This window comes from Aotus nancymaae, unplaced genomic scaffold (assembly GCF_030222135.1).
Source record: "Aotus nancymaae isolate 86718 unplaced genomic scaffold, 86718_ANA_hifiasm-v0.15.2.pri h1tg000010l, whole genome shotgun sequence".
Taxonomy (NCBI): Eukaryota; Metazoa; Chordata; class Mammalia; order Primates; family Aotidae; genus Aotus; species Aotus nancymaae.
Window position 1 is genome coordinate 51,960,224 of NW_026988421.1, and position 18,213 is coordinate 51,978,436.

Below are 18,213 nucleotides of genomic sequence, written 5' to 3' on the forward strand. Positions count from 1 at the left end.
CACCTTGGGTTTACATGTGTATACACGTACACACAAATCTGGGAGGGACTGCTTTATAGGCCATGGATTCCCAAAGCTCAACATCAAGATGTCATTAGCATCACCTAATATCCATTTAAAAAAAAAAAAGTTGATGCACTACTGATCCCCAGACCCTTGCCCTGACAAACTGGGTCAGCTCTGAAGGATAGGGCCCCAAGTTTCCAATGAACAGTTTGGTTAGAGAGCCTGGAGCAGATAAAAAAGATACTGCACTAGCTCATCAGGAGACCTCAGCCCTAGCCCTAGTTTTGCTGTTAACTCTTAATTAACCTTGGCAAGCTGCTCTCTTTCTTCAGCCTGCCTACATTTCCCCATCTGTAAAATGGGAGATAATCTGAAGTCCTTTATGGCACAGCAGCTGATGGATAGATGGATGGAAGGAAGGAAGGAGGAGGAGGGAAGGAAGGGAAGAAAAGGAGGGGAGGGGGAGGAAAGGAGGGGGAGGAGGAAAGAGGGAGAGGGAGGAGGGGGAGGGGGAAGATGGGGGAGGGGTGGGAGGAGGTGGGGAGGGGAAGGAAGGATAGAAGGAGAAGAGGGGAAGAGAAGGAGGGAAGCAGAGGAGGGGAAGGGAAGGAGGGAAAGAGAGGAAGGAAAGGGACTTAGAAAGGAGGAAGAGGGGAAATAGATTACAGAAAACTAGAAAATTCTCAAGTATAAAAAAAATAGTCAATTATGAAAAACATTGCTAATGTTATCCACCCCTTATAACCTCTGTACTTACTTACACATTTTACAAAATTGGTTCACGTTATATGCACACTGTATCCTCATTCCACTTACTAGATTTTAAGTATCTCTATGATTAAATGTTCCTCCAACAATTTTTGATGTTGTAAAAAACCTACCTGACTGATGTGCCAAAACCATCTCTCTACCACCTGACACTCCTTCCAGTTGTTTCCAATGCTTCTGCCCTAAGAATTGTTACAATGAGCATGCCTGAACAATGTCTGAAGCTGTGCTAGCTGGATGCTTCTTCCAGCAGATTCCCCAGCCTTGGGTATCAGTATTCAGTTAAGATATGGAGACTTGAACAGCTGCCTACATTTGCAGCTACAAAGCTGTGTCTGTTTCCGGTGCCGGTGCAGGTAAGAAAATGGTAGCCAATTTAAATCCTGTTCCTTGTCCACTTGCTCATGCGAAGGTGTCCAGGGGTTGGGCTTCTGGACTGTACCTTCTATGGAAGCCATCTGAAGAAGTAAAGTGAGTTGGAGGTTATTGATGTATTAACATTTTCTAGTTTTCAGTGAGGGAAGAGGGATGGAAGGTTAGCACGGGGTTAACTTGCAGCATAAAGTTTCTATTCTATTTGGACACAAGGATTTCATGGTCAAACTAAATCACCACCTTGATACCTGGGGCTGCATCCGGTCAAAGAAGATAATTTTCCAGATTTGGGGGTGGGTGAGGGGGGAAGATAACATTAGATAGTACATGAGCAGTAACTCTTCCCTAATAGAACTTGTAAAAAATATTGCTAATCTGTCTTTAGAAATTAAGATGAAAATCTAGCACAGGTCCTCAATCCTTTAAACACAATTACAAAATCCACAAGACTGAAAACCGAAAGCTACATTTCCCAAGCAACCAAACAACTGCATTCATTTGGTGGCAAAGCCTGATCTGAATTGACATGAGGCTCTTTGCAGCTTTATCATCAAAGTTAGCCTGCCTGTTCACATGTTTTGCTGAGGTGTTTGATGTGTCTGCTGTTCCAGCCCACTGGCGGTGCTGCCGTATACATGGTAAGTGCTCAGTACCTTTCCATAGCCCCACTCCCTTTTATGGGATGGATTGTGTCCTTGAAAAAGATATGTTCAATTCCTAACCCCACATACTTGTGAATGCGACCTTATTTGGAAATAGGTCCTTTGCAGATGTAATCAAGTTAAGATGAGATCATTAGAGTTGGCTCCAATCCAATAGGACTGCTGTCCTTATAAGAAGGGAAAATACAGACAGAAACATACAAGGAGAAGTTGACCATGTGACTTCAGAGGCAGACTGAAGTGCTGCAGCTGCAAGCCAAGGAACGCCTGGAGCTACTAGAAACTGAAGAATCAAGGAAGGATTTTCCTTTGCCAGAGGTATCACTTTGAAATACTCTTTACAAAAAGGTGGTATGTGGATTAGCCAAAGATACAAAGAGATCAATATACAAAGATATTCACAGAAATGCCCTCCATACCAATGCAAACAACCAATTCATAACAACAGGAGATCAGTGAAGGCAGAATGCTCCCTCCTGCAAACTTTGCCTCAAGATGTCTACAACTGAATCCCCAGATCCCATGAAAATGTCACTTACATGCAAAGGGGAATTAAGGGAACAGATAGAAGGAAAGTTGCCCATCAACTGACTTTAAGGAAATTATCCTGGGTTCTCTGAGTGGAACCTATATAATGACAGAGGTCCTTTAAAATGGAAAACGGAGGCAGAGAAGAGATCAGAGCGATGCCTAATGACAAGAACTTGACTTGTCATTGCTGGGTTTGAAGATGAGGAAGGGGTCATGAGCCAAGGGATGCAGGTAGCTTCTAGAAGGTGGAAAGGCAAGAAAATAGATTCTCCTCTGGGGCTTCCAGAAAAAAGCTGCAGCCTTGTCCCACTGATTTTAGCCCATTGAGACCCATATTGGACTTCTAACCTATAAAACTATAAGATAAATCTGTGTTATTTCAGGCCACTAGTAATAATTTGTTACAGCAGCCATAGGAAATCAACATAGGCACTAATAAATGATGGTTTATCCTGACAATGAAATAATACGCTGCCATAATTAAGAACAAATGAAAACTGTCATGATATGTGTCCAGTTAGGAAAAAAAAACATGCTAGGAACCACAATATGCCCCAAATTTTGCTTAAAAGGTTCAGATCGACCCTCGGATGCATTAGAAACGACTAGAAGCACACAAACCAGAATAGAGGTGGTTGTGAGGGATGGCACTGATGACCCAGTAGCTATATAATGAAGCTGTTTTCCAGAATTTCTCAAAAAAATAGCTATTTATCATCACTAAAATAATATTTAAGGTCTGGTAGAGGTCTGCTCATCTAGGGTAGCTGTTACAGGGTACTCAGTGACTGAACCAGGAAAGGTTTGGGACAGATGAAATCTTTCTGAATTGAACACCACATAGAGGAAAAAGGTTAGAGCACAGAAGTTCAAAGGTTTTTGTCCAGGTGAGCTTCAAGGACAAAGACCTTTTTTACCTTTCTATCTGTGAATGCTGAGTCCTGCATATAGTTGGCACTTCAAGCACTAGTTCATCTTAAAGTTGCTTATCTGTTGGAAACTACATCACAAGTCCAAGTTGCACCTCCCAAGGAACCAAAAACTGTTTAATTCTCCAGTTACAACATGGCAAAGTTCGAGTGAGTGGTCTGCCTCAAAGCTATTGTTCCATCAAGCCCTAATATTTTTAGTGTGTGATTCTGGAGAATGCAAAGTTTTTCAGGAACACATGTATAACATTAAGACAGAGACCTCTGTATACAATTTGATGTTTAAGACCTACACAGCAAGTTAACTAGCTGAAACTGACCAAGACAAAAGCTCTGCCCAGCTCAAGCCTGCCACATGGCATTCTGAACTTGTTTCATGATATTATGCAAAGGAAATTGTTATTCGGACGTTAACTTGAAAAATTATACTCCTATCAAAATAATAAATTCTGTAATCCTAAAAAAATCATTGTTAAAAAATCTTAAGAATACATTCACAATGCCAAGCATATGGCCAAAAAAAAGCCGACATACATACATGAGTGCATGTACACGTCATATTTTTTTGAGCCTGAGTCTCGCTCTGTCGCCCAGGCTGGAGTGTAGTGGTACAATCTCGGCTACTGCAACCTCTGCCTCCCAGGTTCAAGTGATTCTCCTGCCTCAGCTTCCAAGTAGCTGGGATTACAGGCCCGCACCACCACCTCGGCTAGTGTTTGTATTTTTAGTAGAGACCGGGTGTCTCCATGTTGGCCAGGCTGGTCTCAAACTCCTGATCTCAGGCGGTCCGTGTGCCTGGGCCTCCCAAAGCACTGGGATTATACACGTGAGCCACCCCGCCCAGCCTCACACTGATGCATTACACGCCCAGCTGCATCACTAAATAGATTATTTGACATCACTATTCTGTCACCATAAAAGCTTCTAAGAATTTTGAAAAGGCTCCCTTACCTAGAAAGGATACCAGGCCCAGGTGTGGTTTTTTTTTTCCTTAAATAGGCAAGTTCCACCAAACTTTTAAGATAAAGATAACTGCCATGTTATATAAGCTACACCTGTTAAAGGGGGAAAAAATGAAAAAAAGCTATCCAAAAGTAGCCCTGCTTTCAAACTATCCTACCAAAAAACCCAAAGGCAACTTTTATATAGCACATATACAGAAATTTTGAAAATATCAGCAGAATGAGCACAGCAATGTATTAAAATTCTAAAAAAATTATAAGCTGATAGAGTTTATCTTAGAAATAAGCAGATAACATTAGACAATTGTACTTCATTACATTGAGATTTTTAAAAATACAGTCATGTGTTGCTTAATGACAGGTTATATTATGAGAAAAGCATTGTTAGGTGATATCATCATTGTGTGAACATCAAAGTATACTTACATAAACCTAATTGGTATAGCCTACTGCACACCTAGGTTATGTGGTATGGCCTATTACTCCTAGGTCTGTATAGCATGTTATTATACTGAATACTGTAGGCAATTGTAACACAATGATTATTTGTGTATCTAAACATAGAAAAGGTACAGTAAAAATATAATATTTTAATCTTAAGGGACCACTGTCTTATACATAGTCCATCGCTGACTGAAATGCCATTATGCAGTGCGTGAATACATCACCATCTCAATAGATGCAAAACATTTGACAAAATTCTGCTCATTCACGATAGTAAAACATCCTTCATCTAAGCATCTAGCAAGAGCTTTTGTCAGATAACATATTTAATAAAGCACCAACATCATTCCTGTAAAGTTTGAAAGGAGAATAGGATGTCTGCTATCATCAATTTGACTCAACGTGGTACAGAACATCCTAGCTAAATGCAAGAAACAGAAAGGAAAGAAATGGAGGTGGTTCTTATGTGAGGGCTAGGTTCCAAGGTCAAGATGTAAGTGGAAAATGGCAGAAAGTCAGGTTCTCTTTGATTATGATACAGTTAGGGTAGGGTCAGGGAATCCGTTTCTATAAAAAACCTGCACCAGTAGAAACACCACACCAGTACATGGAAACTGACGTGGCCATCTGAGGGAAGGAGACAGACTCAGGGCCTACAAATGTTTGTGGAGCGAGACAGACAGTGAAGGAGCCAGCACTATTTAAATTATCCCTGTCTTCTGTTTAGTAGACATAAACAACAGAATATGTTAAATGTGAGTATGACCCCATTTTATGGTAAGAGATGACAGATGTTAGAAAGGAGGGGACACAAAACTGTCACTCCAGACACTCACCTACACAGTGCAAGAAAACCAACCCATAATTGTTCATCACAGTAACCAGATGCCAAACAACAACAAAGACACAAAACAAAAATCACTTCTAAATACAATGAGAAAGTAAAATTTAAAACATCCACATTGGCAAAAGCAAAGCACCTGAGAAAAAGGCTGAACACCTGTAAATTCTGTAAAAGTATATTCAAAAATACTTGAAAGTGTTAAAATGGATAAAAAATGAACCTAAATAAACAGGAGATTTTTACGATATAAACCCTCCCCAACATAAAATCCCCAAGGATTTAAAGGATATAACATAGGAAGGGAAAAATCATAACAGCTAAGACAACTTTTGAAAAACTGTGTTAGAACTTGCCGTTTGGGATATCAAAACCTACTCTAGAGTTATAACAATCAAAATAGGCTGACTAACAGGAATAGATTTAAAAAGAGCGTACACGACTAAGTTTGGGTATCTATGAAAGTTAGATGCTAGTTCAAGGAATTTAGATGCCATTTCAAAGCATTTCAATGGAATAAATGGCCATATACTATGTTTAGACAAAATTAGTACCTGAAAACATGCACAAGAAGCCCTACACTTGACAGCACAATGTCTACATTTCCAGCGCCCACCTTGTTTATTTCATCTACTTGAACTGGTCTGAGTTTTGATTCCATTGATCCAAGCACCCATCCTCATCTTCCTTCCCTTTCCTTTCTTGACTATTGTCAGGCTGGATACTGCAAGGGAAAACTTACCATTCATATTAGCCAGTTTCACAATCTAGCCCATGAAACCAAACGAGAAGGCATTCACAGCTGCAGCTTATGGATAAGGCTATGTAGCAAAACTGGGGTGCCAGAAATCAGAAGGTTAAATGCTCTGTTAGACAAGAAAATTAGAAAAGCATGTTCTGGTCAAGTCACATCCCAATCCATGTGAAAACATTCAGGAGTCTAAGGTGATTCAGAATGTGACACACAAACCCCTAACCCTTCACAGCTAATCACAACATTGGGCTCGCCAAAGCATCAAGTCTTCTACTCAAACCCTGCTTTAAAAGAGTCATAATGAGAGATTTCAGTGCCTCCATAGGGTATCCCAATGAAGTTTTCTTGGATGAACAACCCCCTTCCAGAAAATGTTTTTTCACAGGCAAGAAATGATTTAACAATTGTGACTACTCATTTAGGCCAAGCCATAAGGGAAAGGAAAGGAAAAGATGCAGTTGGGTGCTCAGAGGGAAGGGACATCTTGGCCACCTCAAATCCGTTTGGGAAGTAGGCACAGTATAAATTAGCAGTTATCATCTCATTGAGAGATCCAACAATTACTTCACAAGGGGCCATTAAGAAATTTGGGCCACTGTTAAAATCATCCTCACTCAACAGGTAAGGAGTGAAGAGTCAAGTGTGATTACGCAATGGCCAAAGGTCCACATGACTTGACAAAGATTACCTAAAACCTCCGAAACCAGTCCACACAAGGCAACCCCAGTCACTTAAGCAGCCGGAAAACAAGGATCTAAAGGGTAATGTTCTAAATATACTTACTGTTCAGAACACTTATTTAGTATCTTAAGGAATAAGAAGTTACTAAAGTTCAATCCTATTTTAAGAACACCCATATTAAAAACTATAGATTTATGAAAAACAAGAGTCTAGAAATTTTTTTTCTTGTGAAATAAGCAAGAAACTAGGAGTTAATCAGACGCTCACAGCTAGACCTCATTATTACACACTGATCGGACACTTAGAGCTAACTCACATCATTCTCCTGTAAGAAGGACATAAGCAATCTCATTAAACATCTACATCAAACAAGACCATGACAAAGTGAGACAAAACAAGAGTACTGTGAAACCCACAAAATACAAACATCCCCCATTCTTGGCTAAATTGAGTAACCACTACTTCTTTACCAATTACAGCTGTGGCCTGGCTCTAATCTGCCTTCCCTTCCCTAAAGGTATTGAGATACCCAATCACAGGATCACTCCCGCTTTCTGAAAACACCCAACATGAAAATTACCTTTGTTTCCCTGCTTTCCATCAGCCCTTTCCAATATTACCTAAGTAAAGTTCAAAGCTCCTAATAGCTTCTTTCTACACCCCTTTCCTCTCTTTAATGTGTTTTCCCCTCACTGCACTGAACAATAAACCCAAGCTTGTTCAATGACAGGTATGTTCCTAGAAGTCTTTGTCTGAGGGCACAAATGATTCATCATTTTACCAATGATCAGGCTCCCTCATACACTGATATTTCGATAAAACCAAATTTAACTTCATTTGCAAATAAACTTTTCAGGATCCTAGCTATTGCATAGAAGCATGCTACATCTATAAGACAAAATGTCGCTGGTAGAGGCTCTGAGTGCAGCAAGATTTTTAATCAAGTCTTTAAAAAATACTGAAGACATTTCCTTCTTAATATAGAGAGAATCCTCTATGCCAAGAACTCTGAAAACTGGGTAGCTTTTTCTTCTAAAGCTCAAATCATAGCAAACCATGATGACACAGATAGGACATTTTCCAATTTTACAAGTTCTGAAAATACCAACTGTACACTAAGGGGATTTTACAGCCCTATAGCAACAAATGGTTTTTCTGGACACTCTAGGTCCTATGACCCAATCTCACACAGGAAGAGACCAACAATATAGATAAATCCCACAGACAGAATGCTGCGAGAAAGATGTCAAACACGTAAAGAGTACACACTAATTCCAGTTAAGTAGAGTTCAAACTCCGCATAGTGGCTACTCTTGGAGGGATAATGCCTGGAAGGGCGCACAGTGGGGTCCAGGTGTTAGTAATATTCTGTTTCCTGAGCTGGCCACAAGTTACACATGTGCCTTCAATCTGTGAAAATTAATCGAAATGTACACTTATCATATGTGTGTAAGTTATACTCCAAAAAAAGTTTTTAAAAGAAAAAGATAAAGTGGAAGCATGTCACAATGCAGCCTTCGCTTAACTGAGACTCTGGAAGTGGCATATGTCCACCATTTAGGCCAGTTCCTTCACTTCTCTGAGCCACATCTTCCATCTGTAAATGAGGTTAACTCTTACACTCACAGGCTCCTTTTGAGAGTTATGTGAGTTACTGCTTGTATTTAGCCTGGTGCACAGAGCATGGTGGTTCAAACCACTCATGTCCTGCTGTCCAGTCTCTGCCCAGTGCCACCTCTGTGCAACTCAGGAAGGAACAATCAGCTCTGACGTGATCCGAGATGACTATCTTTCTGTAATCTGGCAGAGCATCATCTGCCCCACCCCCTTCTGCACTCCCTTTATCTCCTCCTTCCCGGACCTAAGCCCTTCAGTCCCACCCAGCAGGTCTCATGGGTCTCCTCAGCCATGTGCCTTCTGACTAAATCCAAAACATCTTCCACCATAATAGTCATCCTCAACCAATACCTTATCTATTGTTTTCGCTGTGTTATCACAGATGCTACCAAGAAGCGTGTTCACTTCCTACCACGCACCACTGTTCCTGGGACCCTGATACTGAAAGTCACCCCAGGTCAAAGAATGAGAGGTCCAGGGCAATCTCTGAGAAGTGGGTGTGAGCCAGAGTGTGATGTGTCCTTTAAGTCTTAAGAATGGTTTTAAGATTAACATGCCAGCAGCACATTCATAAGAAAAAATGAAACTACTGGGGCTTTACACGGGGGAAATTCCACCTTCTTTATCTTTGTGTCCCAGAGGGGGCATAATGGGGTGAGACAATTATCCCCCTTTCTTCTCTTAGGGATCAGCTAAGGCCTTACTAAAATTTCAGATTTATTTTGGGCTAATTTTTAGACATCAATTCATTCTAAAATTCACTGGGGAAAATGTGTAAGATTTTAAAGGGAGAAAAGGCATTAATGGCCAGAGGAGAAAAGAAGTCCAGTAGTCAAATGAAGCCAAAAGTTAAAGTTACATCGATGCTAATCAACAGGTAGTATGCGTTTTAAAAACTTCGCTAAACATCTTAGACACCTAGCAGTTTTTGTTGCCCCAAAACTGAGGAGCTCTACTTGGTATTAAGACCTAAGAAAACAATTTTCTTGTGGGAGTCCCCATGAAAGGGACAATGTGTGACAGGGTAGACGTAACCTCAAAAATACTCTCACTCTACATCCCTGTCCCTGGGAGGTGCACACTGAATGCTTAGGAATGAAGTGATCTTATATCTGAAACCTGCTTTCAGATGGTTGGACAAAAGGGAACAGAAACAGAGGGCAGGAGAGGGAGTAAGAAGGAAAGCGGGGGAGCAGAAGTGGTGACGTGGAAGTGATATGCCTTAAAAACTAGTGAAATTAGGTGAGGGGTATAAATAAGAGTGTCTACTGTACTGATCAACTTTTTCACTGAAAAAACTTTAATTCAGTAGGAAAAAAAAATGATATATTCATACCCCCAAAACACAATGAGTCCCAGGGACTCAGGAAGGTCCTATCAACCGGCTCCACTGCCCACTGTGGTCTCTTCGGTCTCTGGACCGTCAATGGACTCTGAGTCTTAGTCTTTGAGTTAAATACCAAGTGTCTTTGCAATAAGTAAACAACATTATCAGTTACGCAAAGGACTAAAGTATAGCAATGAGTGAAATGTGATACTGGAAGCTATGAGATGGGGAACAAGGAAAGGATATAAACTCTCCCTTTTATGACTTCCAAGTGAAATGGCATCAATACCTTGCAAAGATATTGCAGAGTCAAAAAGTAAGATGTACTCAGATGTCCCAGATAAGCCAACTATCACAAGTGATATTAGAAGCAACGCTATACCTTCCATGGGAGCCATCATCTCCCTCTCTCTGTATTTAGAAATCTAGACTTTCCTTTTTCTTCTCTTTGTTCTTTCAAATTCTGTCAACTGAATCTATGTCAGCACAGGCTGATGATGGGGAAAAACGTAATGAATTTAAAAGTTTCACTGGAAGGTTACTCAAAATTACAAATCCTATCCAACTGGACCATAATATTAAAAGTTTATGCTCTTTTTGGTTTGATATACACAAATTGGAGTCAACTCAATTGATTATTTAATGAGGAAACACAGTTTGCTCTAAAACTCCCTAAACTATATTTGAGAACAGAGGGCTAAGATCCCTATCACGTATACTGATGGTAATCAGGGTAGAACCTGCTTTAAGAAACTCTGTACGCAGTATAAACTGGATAAAGTTTAATGTATTGTTGTCAGAGTTCAAAACCCTCACGTTTGACAGAAAGCCTCAAATGTTGAAAAAATTTCCCAACATTTTCTAGCACTTTTACAAAAACCATCACCTTCATATGTGACTTGAGTGATCCGTACAAACAGGAGACATGTCTTTAATGGGCTCCAACAACAGTTTTAAACTCCTAACATCAACCAATCAGTGGATTCTTACTAAGAGTAACATTTGGTACTAAACGCTGTATTATCTTTGTTCTCTCACTTATTTCTAAGCTATTTAAGCAAAAGAGGAGTTTAGTGTTAAGTTGACTAAGTTTCGGGGAAAAAAATGAATGTAAGCAACATGGCAATTTATTCTAAGTAAAAGCAATCCCTTCAAAACAAACAAAAAAATAAGAAGTTCCCTCCCACAGGACCAAAAAAAGAAAGGAAGAATGTCAAAAGAAAAAGGGATTTCAGGTCGAGACAGCAATGACAATAAGCAAAAGATGACCTACCACTGCCCAAGCGAATACAAACAAAATTTCAAAAGCTCACACTCTAAGAACTGGTAATTCCACTCCTAGATTATCCTACAGATAATAAAAACCATTGCTAAGACTTGTTAAAAATTTTTAAAAGAATGTTTCCTGTGACTTGCTTTGTAGAAAGAAAGAGACTGAAAACAATCAACAGAGGAAGAGTTAAAGAGAGTGCTCCCATTTTCCAGAATACTTTGCAGCAAGCCCTTGAAAAGAAATGGGCAATTCTATACCTAACGATGGGGATAAACTCATGACACGTGTTAAGTGGAAGAAAAAAAAAAAAAGCAAGATACAGAATGATATACAATGTGCTCCCATTTCTGGGTATCTTTTAAGAGGACAATATAGCCACACATTTGTATTTGCATAATACATATCCAGAAAAACACTTAAGGCATAAGATGGCCAGGCGCGGTGACTCATGCCTATAATCTCAGCACTTTAGGAGGCCAAGGTGGGCAGATCACTTGAGATCAGGAGTTTGAGACCAGCCCAGCCAACATGGTGAAATCCCATCTCTACTAAAAATACAAAAATTAATCAGGTGTGCTGGCGCATGCCTGTAGTCCCAGCTACTCGGGAGGCTGAGGCAAGAGAATTGCTTGAACCTGCAAGATGGAGGTTGCAGTGAGCCGAGATTGTACCACTGCACTCAGCCTGGGTGATAGAGCAAGACTCCATCTCAATTAAAAAAGAAAAAAATGAAAGGGCAGAGAATAAGTGTGAACCAGGGAGAGGAAGCGATAAATCCAGTTTGGATACACTTGTTATATCTACAATCCTTCCATCTTCATTCTTTCTTCAATCCCCCACCCACGTCGGGAGGTTTGCTTAAAGCAGTAAATTATTTTGCCACATCTAGATTTTAAAACACAAAGGCTATTGGCAAAAACACATCCTAATGAAAAACTTTAAGGGAATGGATTAAAGTACAACTTTTGTGGTCAAATTTATTTAACTAAAAGTTCTAGATTGGCATGGTCCCCAGAACTTAAAAACCTACTCCTAATTTAAAAGGCATATACGCCAACATTACCCCTTGAATTAGATTCAAAGAATAATTCAAGTCTAATTCAAGATTCAGGACCTGGCCCCACCTACTTCCAGCCTCAGGGCATATCCCAATCTTACTCTAACCACAACTCGCCTTGCCTTTCAGTTCCTCAAACCTGCCCTGCACTTCTGTCGCTTTCAGGATTTTTTGCATAGCCTCTTCCCTGGGCCTAGAACATTCTTTTACCCATTCTCTTTATGGTTAACTTAAAAACAAACAAACAAACAAACACAGGGGGTTGCAGCCTACATGTATGGCACTTCAGGGAGGCTCCCTTGGCTGCCTTAAACTGCTCTGGTTCCTCTCATCACTATCGTCCAAGAAAAACATCTATCTTTTCAAGGATTTATCACAATTTCAATTCTGTAACTGTGAAATCAGTTTTCTGACGTCTATTTCCCCCACCACTAGAATATCAGCTGCCAGAGGCAGATACTGTCTCACAACCTTATATACAGAATAACCTCAGAAATATTTGTAGAGTGAACAAAGAAGGTTTGTAATATGTATGTTATTTGTAATATTTGTGAGATGAACAAAGAAGATTGGTCAACATGAAAGAAGATTAAATTTAAGGTCCGTAGCTTTAAATCTATCTTTAAGCAGGGGAAATGGAAAATACTGCAGAGTAAAATAAAACCACCAGATAAACAGAGCCCCAAACTGATCAGGATACAAAAATAATGCCAATTACACTTGAATCCATTTAAGCAGCAGCTTCTGGAGGAAGAAAAATGCTACAATAATAGTATCCAAAATAAAGAATTCAGTAATTGATCAACTAGTCACAGGAAATTATCCTAATTCCAGATCTTATATCAACTATACAAAGTGTTATACAGAGAAGGATGAGGAAAAAAGACACCACCAGGAGATGTATCTAACATGCAGCTGTGAGTTCAAGTGGTTTAATGCAATTTAAAAGAATTTCTGGCATCACTACTTGTACGTACTCTTCAGAATCTGCCTTAAATGCACTATCATTTAAACAAAAATGCAATAGACTACAAAAGTAGTCTGTCCTACTTTTTTCCAAAGAAGTAAATATACAGTAAGGTTTTACCATAAAATGTTAGTAATATTTCCTGTAGATTATAAATGACATCAAGAAACCATAAATTGCTGTGGCCAAAAAACACCAAAAGCCAAGTCAAAAGATAATTGAAAGGTGGGAAATTTTTTTGCAACTCAAAATTGAAAAAAGATCAACTCGCTGTTATAGAGTGCTAAGAAAAATGGGTAAGAGAAAGATCAAGGTCCCCAAAGACAAACAAGAAAGGATATCAACTAGGCAGGTACAGAAAAAGAATACAAATGGCTCTTACAAACGTAAGAAATGATGCTTATCCACCCCCTTGAGAGAAACGCAAAGATGGTACTAATATGTCACTGTCCATTTACCAGACTACCAAAATCCAGTGTGATAAAACCCACTGACAGTGCAGTATGGGGCCACATATCTCTCATATTCTACTAATGGAAGTGTAAACTGTACAAGCAACATCTATTCAAATTACACATATATAGAGCATTTGACACAACAGTGCCACTTCTGTGAATTTACCAAGAAAGGCAGCATCAAAAAGTGAGGGAATTCCTCTAGAATCAGCTTGCTTAGCTAGGTGTCAATTGTGGCTCTCCTATGCTCTGGGGTATGACTTTAGGCAAGTCACCCAACCCTCTTTGGGCCTCAGTTTCCTGTCTGTAAAACAAGGATAATATACTACTGGCAGCCGGGAGCGGTGGCTCACGCCTGTAATCCCAGCACTTTGGGAGGCCGAGGTGGGTGGATCAGGAGATCAAGAGATCAAGACCATCCTGGTCAACATGGTGAAACTCCATCTCTACTAAAAATACAAAAATTAGCTGGGCGTGGTGGCATGTGCCTGTAGTCCCAGCGACTTGGGAGGCTGAGGCAGGAGAATTGCTTGAACCCAGGAGGCAGAGGTTGTGGTGAGCCAAGATCGCGCCATCGCACTCCAGCCTGGGCAACAAGAGCAAAACTCCGCCTCAAAAATATACACATACATATATGTGTGTGTGTGTGTGTGTGTGTGTATATATATACGTATATATATATACGTATATATATATACATACACACTACTGGCTACTTCTTAGGACTGATGGGAAGATTGAGTCAATATAAGGAAATGGTTGAAGAAAGTGGCTAGGAATTATCCCCTCTGATACACTCACCCACATACAAAATGATCTGTGTTCAAGGTGACTGTGATATTGTGAGAACAAAGACTGAAAACAAATTAAATGCCCAATAGTAAGAGATATCCACACAATGGCTTACCATGCAACTGTTAAAAAACAGAAAAAAAATCTCCAAAGTATAATTAAATAGCAGTGGGAGGGGCAGTAAAAGAATATAATATCATATATACCACCTTCTCGGTTAAAAAGAAGGGGAACAAATACCAAGTGATGTCTTTCCTATTCAAAAAAATTCAAGTAAAAATATTTTTTAAGTGGGGCATTATTCCAAACCTCAGGGGAAATTATTATATGTACTCACAAATGTATTGACTAGCAGATCCCAAATTTTATTGCTCGGTCAAAAGCAACTATGGAATTCTTAGAAATTTTGGAATTGAATGCCCTTTGCTTTTAAGAGCTGAACTATCAGATTCCCCAACTTTTTTTTTCTTGAGAGGGGCTTTCCGGCAAAAACCGGAAAGCCCGCTAGACAAATTCTAAAAGAGCTGTAACACTTATCAGACCTCTTTTTTAACCTCCTCCTCCTCTGCCAAGGAGCTAACAGAAGAGAAAGAACCCTAGCCTGGGTGTGAGGCCACTTCCCTGGAAATTCCACCTGTCCCATTTACCAGCACTGTTCCCTGGCCAATAATTTAACAGCATGTCACCTAAGCCCCACATCCTTTGTTTTTAAAGGAGGCACGCACTACCTACTCCCACAGATTTGCCATGAGACTCAACTGAAATAATTTAGCTAAGACCACTCCATAGATGTGGCCCAAGCTGCAGATTTCAGAGCTGGAAATTCTGGGCAAACACTGCTTGTTATTCTACCTGTCCAGAAGACACGTGTCTGCACATACTGCCCACAGCTTCCTGTCTGGTGCTCTTCAGCCTTGCGTGGCTTCACACATAGCACTGAGTCAGACTTTCTGGAAGCCATAGATGCCAGTCCATCTTCCAAGGGCATGACTCCCCCAGATGCTCAGACATTCCTCAGCTAGAAGCTTTCAGGGAAGGCTGCACAGGATGCCTCACTTCGGGTCTGCTTCACACAGGTGAAGTGGTGACCCAAAATTCCTGCTGCTTCATCATAGGGGCTGGGAAGCCAGTCTACATACCTACTGAGGGCAGAACCAGCAAAACTGGGATGCTCAGAAGCTGGGGAGGAGACAGAGCAGCAGGTAAAAGGTCTCCAAGCCTTCTGTCAACAGCTTTAGGGAGGAAAGTTAGAGCGAGGGCCAGCAGCACAAGAGCAGCCTAAGGGCACAGGGCTTAATAGCAGAGGGGAGGTAAAGGTAACACCTTTGATCCCAGAAAAGCCTGGGATGTTTACCTTTCAAACTTAATTTACCAGGAGAAATATAACTAATTTTGTCAGGCATGATAATGGTATGGTTATAAAATCCTTTTATCAGAGACGCAAACTGAACCATTTATGGTGAAACTATTTCAGACTATGTGTCAATAATTAGTGAAGCTGGTGGTTTGTGGATTCACTACTTTTGTATATGCTTGAAAATTTCCATAATAGAAAAAGTTTAAACAAAATCCACTATCATCATAAAAATAAATTTCACAGCAGGGAAATGTGAGAAAAGTATTCTCACAATCCGATTGTTTGCCAGACATGCAGGGCTAGGAGATAAGGCCTCAAAGTCACTAACATAGGCAGCCATTTCTCCTCCCAGGGCATTAGCATCCTCATCAGAGCACCCTTCACCCATCAAAACTGACTGGCTCTGCCCATGAATTCCTTTCAAGGGCTACTGAGGCATCCTAAGATGCTCCCAACTGGCTATGTGGGGCATGCTCTGTGTCAGAAGCAGCTGGCCTGGAAGATATTCAGGTGCAGAGCTTCCCATCTGGCATTCCCTGCAGGAAAATGTGCATTAACCATAAATGACAAATGACAACAAGGACATGTGAAAAAGCATTCGATGGGAGGGGCTTCTGAGGCAGGAGGAGGATGGACAGGAAAGACCTCAAGTATCAATCTAGCCATCCTGAGCTGCATGGGACACTACAAGTGGAGCCCGCTGTTTCAAGCTGCCATGCCTTCATCCATGCTGATCCTTCTCCCTGGAATGTGCTTTATTCACATTTTCCTGAAGGAAAAACCTTTGAGTCTTCCAACCTTCTGCTGTCTACAAAGTACTCAACAGCTGCCCAAGCCAAACACAGTCATTCCATATTCATTCATTTCTTCCTGGGCCAGCCCTGGGTCTATCTGGCCCCAGATGCCTCACTGCCCTTTTCTCCTGCTCTGCAAGGTACAGGTGACCTCTGCAGGCTGCACTCCCAGTTCCCAAAAGCAGCCAGTGGGATTCAGCCAATAAGATGCACTAGCAAGAGATGGGAAGATGGAAGGGAGAACTTGGGGTATTTCTCCCCTTTCTCCATCTTAGGCAGCACCCAGGTCTCAAGGTCCACAGCAGTTCCAACTTCTTGGTGACCGCAGCCCCTGGGCTCTGATAACACTACCTCTTCCCTTTATTCTCCAGAGTAGGTGTGAGAGCAGTGTTCTGCTCCTGATTATTCCTGGGTTGTTTCTTTCACCACCCATCCCACTTGAGCCTCTCAGCAACTTTATCACTAGGATGACCAATCCCTGTATTACATCTTCCCTTTCAGCTCCGCGTGGTTTGTTTCCTTGTGTGAATACTGAATGATAAACTAGCCATCTTCCTTCACTCGCTATAAGGACACTGCCTTCCCACAACTCTCCAAAAGGCTCCGAGTTCCTTCATGGCAGGCACAAGGTCTTCCTGGGCTTCGGATGCCAGGAGCCCAAGGCAGGGTACTCAGTTATTGTTTATATCCTGCCTTGCTCTTGAAAGGACATCTCAAGCACATAGTTAGCACTTAGGATGTACATGAAAAATGTTGGGTTAAATGAATGCATGGGTGCCTCAATCTACACAAGTTAAGGAGGAAGGCCACAAGAAGAGAAGACTCCTGGAAACATCTTTCAGGGCTAGGAGGATTCTTTTAGGGGGAAATTGATGATAAGGATTTGACACCCAAGAATTAGAACAGTTGCCCAGACTATAGGGCAAAGACTTGCGGATTTGACACCCAAGAATTAGAACAGTTGCCCAGACTATAGGGCAAAGACTTGCGGATTTGACACCCAAGAATTAGAACAGTTGCCCAGACTATAGGGCAAAGACTTGCATTACGAATTTTCAAAAAACAAACAGCAGAAGCAACAACAAAACAGTGCTATATTCCAAACTCCTACAGGGAATTTCATGGACCATTACTGCTGCAAGTGGTCTTAGAAATACAATGTAGTGTGGTTAAGAACAGAGGCTCCCAAGCCTGGCTGTCAAATCCTGCCCCCACCACCTACCAGATGAATGATCCTGGCAAGTTAACTTCTCTGCACTCCCGTTCTCTCCCTGGCCCCATGGTTTTGTTTCAAGGGCTACATCAAGGTAGAACACATTGGTCATTAGTCATTATCCACAGCATACTCCAAGGGTCTCAAACTCAACTGCCATCAGAGCGGGAAATAAATTAGCACGTGAAGCTGTAGAGGTAAAAACCAACAGAGAGGCTGGGTACGGTGGCTCACACCTGTAATCCCAGCACTTTGGGAGACTGAGGAGGGTGGATCCCTTGATGTTAGGAGTTTGAAACCAGCCTGACCAACATGGTAAAACCTCATCTCTACTAAAAACACAAAAAATTAGCTGGGCGTGACGGTGGGCATCTGTAATCCCAGCTACTCAGAAGGCTGAGGCAGGAG

General features: G+C 41.1%; 1 protein-coding gene and 1 non-coding gene across 2 annotated transcripts in view; both read right to left on the bottom strand.

Annotated features, from left to right (window-relative positions):
* CCDC6 (coiled-coil domain containing 6) overlaps nt 1-18,213 on the bottom strand; it is a 117,549-nt gene that overhangs the window by 81,984 nt on the left and 17,352 nt on the right. The window lies entirely within an intron of this gene.
* Nucleotides 14,915-14,976, bottom strand: LOC135274068 (U7 small nuclear RNA). The gene has a single exon (XR_010341881.1). It is a non-coding gene; the product is annotated as a U7 small nuclear RNA (small nuclear RNA).